The sequence below is a fragment of the Pteropus alecto genome, unplaced genomic scaffold (genome assembly GCF_000325575.1).
Source record: "Pteropus alecto unplaced genomic scaffold, ASM32557v1 scaffold164, whole genome shotgun sequence".
Lineage (NCBI taxonomy): Eukaryota > Metazoa > Chordata > Mammalia > Chiroptera > Pteropodidae > Pteropus > Pteropus alecto.
The window spans coordinates 7,184,946-7,191,308 of NW_006439568.1; the positions used below are offsets into that span (position 1 = coordinate 7,184,946).

A 6,363-nucleotide genomic window follows, 5' to 3' on the forward strand; every position below is an offset into this window, starting at 1 on the left:
AGCCAACTGGGTGAGTCGAAAAATTAAGAAAAAAAAATATATTGTGTCTCAAGATAAACTTTTACCCCAAAAACATGTTACTTGGGCGTGTGAAGTCCTTCCCTTCCCGTTCAATCATGAGTCACTGAGTGAGGGCGGAGGTCATCTCATTATCCTGTTTATGATGCTTTTTCTCGCTTTAACCATCTAGTGCCACTGCAAGTCCCTGTTGCCACTTAACACGGGCTCAGATTTTATTGAAGTGAGCATAAAAGCAGATGATGTTATCAGCCAGAGAGTAAACAATATTGTAGAGAGATCATGGTTTTGGAAAACAGGAAACCTGCGTTCTGTGTCCCAAATTCACAGGCGTCTAGTGTTGTGGCTTTGAAAAAAATCATCCGACCTTGCTAGCGCTAATTTCCTTGAAAAATGAGAAGACTATGTAAGACTGTCTTACAGTTTCTTGCCAGCTGCCAAACTCCTGTGACTATTCTGTTAACCACTATACCGTAAATACGTAGAGAAGGTCACATGTCGCATAAGAAAATCTAGATTATAAAGTCCTTATTTCAGTTTTTAAATAGAGACAGCCTTGAGTGGTTGTGAATTTTCTTTAAAAAATCTTATGTTTTAGCCTCGGACCATGTACATATGCTCAGAGCATGTACATAAGATTATGTTAGATAAGTAAATATGAAAATTTTCAATTGACAGTAAAATATTTTCTTACCTCTTTGGACAGACCCATCTTCTTCCCAAGATCAGCTCACAATGATTTTCATTAGCTGCTGTTCTTGGCTTTTAGAACTTTTATAGACTCCGCAATCATCAAGCTCATACCAAATCAGTAGGTATCACTTGATACCTGCTGAGTGCAAGGTCCCATGGGGAATTTAAGACCCCTGCCTTCATTGTGTCTAGGTTCTAATTATGACTTAAAATGACTATGTAAGTAGCAATAATAGGATCTTGAACCTGGAGTCTAAAACTATTGAAATACTTTAAGGCAGGCCAAAGGAGAGTGTGGGAGAAGCATCTCCAATTACAGATGTGCTCTGAAAGTTTCTAGTGAAGATTTTTAATTGCATGCATCCTGAAACTTTTGGGCCCTGCCTGTAATGCTATAGCAGTGCCCTCTAGTCCTTGAAATCCGGTGTCCAGAAAGACTATCTGGGACTAAGAGAACAATGCCAGGACTGACCCTGTAATTCCTAAATGTTAATCCATGCATTTCAAATGAGAAAAATTAAGATGAGGAGTGAAATTTAGTAAAACTCATTCCATTTACAGTATTGCTTTTTTACTTTGAGAATAAGTATGTCCATCCTAGTTGCTTGGTGTTAAAAGTCCTTTTATGAAGTGATGATGACAGTGGTCAGGTTGGTTGGTTGATTGTTGTTATGTTATTTTACTGTTACTACTTGGCAAGGTCAAAGTTGATAATCCTTGATAATTCCCCAAGTCTAGCAACCACTGCCATAAGTGCTTTGTAAACATAGCTTGTGTCTTATGGAACTCATCTTCTGCCCTCCCACTCTATGGGAGGAAGTTAAGTCAGTAATACTCTGCTCATTTTATGGTTGAGCAAATGGAATTGGAACCATGTGTTCTACATTTTCTATTAATGTAATACAGGCTTGTCCTGGCCTTGATTAAAAATCTGCTCTCCAGACACCTCTGTGCACAGTAATTATATGCATGGAGTTATTATAGATGAGGTCACCAGACCTCACATGTTCATTACACCTTGCAAATATGAAACCAAACCCTTTCATGCGGTGGGGGAGACATCATTTTTTAAATATTGTGGTTTTAATTAGTAATGGTACATTTTTTAAATTGAAAAATAGAGATGTCTGTTTTCCTGGTGAAAGCTTCTAACATCTTTTGAGTATCTTACTTTGAGGGGACACTTCACACATCAGGTTTTGATTCTCGTCCAGTTGTTTTCCATTCGGAGAAGAGCCAACTATTTTTCTAAGAGGTCAGTATTTGGTTTCCATGCTTAATCAAACAATAGAGCTTCATGGCTATTTTTTTATTAAATACAGTTTTGTATGTGTATGTGTTAAATACAGATGTCCTTCTGCTGTATCTTAGGTGGTTGCCTGGTGTTAATTCAGAAGACTTAAGCAAGAGCTGGCTACTTTTTTACATCTTTTTCCACTAATTCCTGCAGGGGATCCAGCTGAGGCATCCTTAGCATATCTATGAAGAAAAATAAAAGTGTGACTCTTAAGCAGAGTACAAAAAGTGATTCAGGAGCAATGGCACCCTTAGAAGCCTCTACTCAATTGTTCTCATCACTCTTTACATTGTGACTGCTTAGGCTTTGGAGTCCGCAAGGCTGCCTTTGAATCTCATCTCTTATATAGAAGCTGTGTGATTCGAGGTAAGCTCTTGAACATTTTCATTTACAAAATAAAACAACTAACATCTGTTGGCCCCGAATGAGGACCCAGACTGTGCCAGATGCTTAGCTTGAATTCTCTCTGTTCTCCCAGCCCCATGAAGTAGTGTGCTAGGCACTGCTGAGGTGCTCACCCTGTGATCCTCATTCTCCTCTCCCTTGCTTATAGAGCCCTGATTGTGTGTGTGTGAAAATGTGCCTCCTACATATTTGCTTCTCAAGCTTCACTTGCAGTTCAAGTGGCCATATATGACAGAGTTCTGGTCATGGGGACATACATAGAAATCTGCATGGATTGCGCCTTAGCTTTCCTGATCAGGAGGACCCCTGTGGCCGGCACCCTCTTCTGCTCTTTCTACCCTAAACATTGACATCATTTCTGGGGCTGCAGCAGCTATCTTGTACTCCTGAAAGAATCACAGCCATGACATCACTGAAATGCTAAACTAACATTTGCCAGACTTTCACTTATGTAGAAGAATGAACTCTTATTTTAAAGCCACTATAGTCAGATATTCCTTTACTTGCTGTTGAATATATTTTTAACTTACAGGAATTGCCATTGTTATATCTAATCTTCAGATGAGTAAACTGAGGCCCAGAGATTTTAAATAATTTGTCTGACTTACACAGCTAGTCACTGTTGGAACTGGAATTCACACCCCACAAGGCTGACTTAGAGCCTCAGCTCTTAACCACTTACCTGGTGATTTTTGGAGGCATGATATGAAATTACCTATATAAAGCATTTGAGCTTAGCATGGTGCCCAGCTTGCAGTATGTGCTCATTAAAATGTTAAAATTTTTCACATAATAACAGTTCCATTTTAGTGCTTAACAATGTGACTCTCTGATTTTGATTCTCATGAGGTATTTTCCATTCATATGAGGAGTCAACTTTTATCCTACAAGATTAGTATTTACTAGTTTCCATGCTTAATCAAACAGTTCGTCTTTCTGATCATAGTATTTGCTTAGTAAGTTTGTTGAATGAGTGAATGAACAATTCTCTTAAAGAAAATTTCCGAAGTACCACTCTTAGGAGGCTACTGTACATATTTTTGGCAATGAAGCCAAAAACTTTTTAAGTATCAGTATAGCACAAAGGACCAATGGAAGTTCTAGAAACTAATCTATCTGGCTTCATATCCATCCTCCACCACTGACTGATGGGCTATGTACATGAGGCAAGTAACTTAACCTCTCTGTACCTAGTTGCTTCATCTATAAGACGGAGATAATAAAAATTTAAATTGCCTCATAGTAATGTTGTTAGAATTAAGTGAAATAGTACATTTAATACAGTTTTCAAAGAGCCTGGCATATATACTCAATAAAAGTTAATTTGTATAACAATAACTATTAATTATTTTTATTAATTTATATGTTCCCTACTAAAAATGGTTCCAGCTAATGAAGTCATGTTGGAAACAAGGTCTTAATGTAGTAGATGCAAAAATTCAAATGTGGATTTGGTTACTTACCCGCATTCAAATATGGTCAGGTCAGAATGAAAACTTGGAGGAAGGGGTTCAGCTTGGTAGCCTTTGTAAAATATAAATTCACTTTACGTGTCGGTATTTGTCTTTTAAAACTAAAAAGAAAAAAAGTGTATGTACTCTGAACTTGGCAAATTATAAAATGTTGTTCCCGCTTGGTTCCCTGTCCCCATTTCTGTTTTCAGCTTTGCATGTAATTTTGTTTACTTGAGAGGGGTCAAGTCAACTTGATCAGAATAAAATTACATCTCTCTACTTTACTAGGAATTATTACAACTTAAAAATAGAAGTCGACAGTAATGGCAATGAAAACCAGCGGTTATAATGTTAGCTTATGGAATTGTATTCTTTAAAAGGGACTGAAACTTCTGGGAAGGTGTGAAGAGATCTGCAGACCCATTCTCCAGTGAAACAACCATAACTAGTAAAAATGATTAAAACACACACACACATACACACACACACACACACACACACAATCATTTAAAATTTAAAGTCTCTGGACTTTAATTGTCCTAAGAGCATACAGGAAATGAAATATTCAGCAAAATCTGTTAAATATGTAAGAACAGTGAGAATCTGTGGCGCTCAAACCATAACCTCTCCCTTCCTCTCTCTCCCTGCTAGCTGAGCTTGATGGAGGCTCCACTCAAGATAGGTGTGGCCAAAAGGGCAGAGCCCCCATTCCTGTTAGTTTCCAATCAAGGGACACAGTATGTAACCAGGAAGGAGAGGCCGATGACGTTCCTGATCTCCTCCAACTGGAAGTTACAGAGGCTGAGTTCCTGGTGAGTGCAGCCCCTGGGATGGGTGTTTCCCTCCTCCATCCAGCCCCCACTCATAGGTTGGAGGCTCTACCCCAAGCATGGCAGTCAGAGAATAATGGGGCCCTGATCATTCTCATCCCATCTAACTCATAGGGTGAAGATTCCATGCCAGGGGAGGCAAGCTGAGAAGGCCATAGGCTGCTACTACCCAGGTCTCTTGTTTTTGATACTGAAATGCAGCCAATTGGAACCATTGGTTGCTTAGGCCCTGTGATTGCACCTGACCTTGCTTCTCATCTCAAGTAGAGAAACCGACCTCCAACCATTTTTATCCAAAAATGAACCAGAATTTAAAAAAATAAAAAATCCTTTGATATAATATGAATTTCACAATTATAAATCAAGCTTTATCTACCAATGTAGATTTCTATGATTTGATCTTTGTTGAGATTTACTTAAAATTAAAGACATTGGTCTGCTATTTGGGGAGTGATTTTGCTTTAGAAATATTTTAGCACTTCTCATTTTTGAGAATTTTATTCTAATTGAGTCAGCTGAACAGTAATTGTGCTATCATTTATTACTTTGGTTTTGTAGTTTCCACTTTTTTTTTTTTTTAATTTGATTAACAGAGGATATTCCAGAGGAAATTGAAGAGTAATTTAGACCCTCTGCCATGAGGTGGTGATAAAAAGTTGTGATTAACATATTCCAGAGGAAATTGAAGAGTAATTTAGACCCTCTGCCATGAGGTGGTGATAAAAAGTTGTGATTACTTTTTGAAGAGTAATTTAGGAAATTGAAGAGTAATTTAGACCCTCTACCACGAGGTGGTGATAAAAAGTTGTGTGTACATATTTATAACACTAAGTTTAATATAATCATTACTGTATACCCAGCAGTGAGGTAAGTGCTGGAGATATGAAGATATGATACAGTCCCTTGTCCTCAAGCAAATTGTCATTTTATGGGAAGGTTGTCCTAGAAACAAAGGATTTCAATGCCATGTGGTCAGTCTTGTGTTCGATGGAAGCCAGGTATTCTGTCATGAAGAGGGAGGCACTGAGCAGGCAGTAGGGGGGCAGGGAGCATGGGAAGGAGAGCTTGCTCAGGGGGAGATTTTCAAAGGAGGCGATCCAGACTTCAAAAATGTGTGTTTAAGGTAGAAACAGACATACTTTCTCTCCATTTTGCATCATAAGTTAATCTTTATTGAATAGTAAACAATATTTGAGAACAGATTTTAAAGGTAACATGCCTTTTATACACATTGTAGTCAGGGATTTTAAATGCAAGAGAACGATATTCAACAAAAACCAATTTAAGCGAAAGGGAACTTATTGGATCTCATAACTGAGATATCAGGCTTTGGCAGACTTGGATCAGAGAACTCAAATGATGTCACCTCTCCAGCGTATGGGTCTGCTTGCCTTTGTGTATTGGCCTCATTCCCTCGTGTTGAAGATAGGACTTATTACATATAGCTTGGGTGAAATGAATGTCAGTACCCCAGGATTCACTAATTCCCAGCTTATCAACCCCAGGGTAAAAAAGCATTTCTCTTCCACCATTTATATTTAAATCTCAGAGGAAGTTCTGTCTGGCTATGCTTGCCCATTCTAGGCCTTGCTTGGGTCATGTACTCATCTCTGGACCAATCGATGGGCCGAGAGGATAGGGTATATGATGACTCACCTAGTCTTAG

The 6,363-nt window shown here is 38.5% G+C and overlaps 1 long non-coding RNA gene across 1 annotated transcript; it reads left to right on the plus strand.

Annotated features, from left to right (window-relative positions):
* Positions 1-2,271: 2,271 nt before the first annotated feature.
* LOC112483582 lies at positions 2,272-4,984 on the plus strand. The gene is made up of 3 exons (XR_003047714.1): positions 2,272-2,374; positions 4,519-4,679; positions 4,812-4,984. It is a non-coding gene; the product is annotated as an uncharacterized LOC112483582 (long non-coding RNA).
* The last annotated feature ends 1,379 nt before the right edge of the window (positions 4,985-6,363 follow it).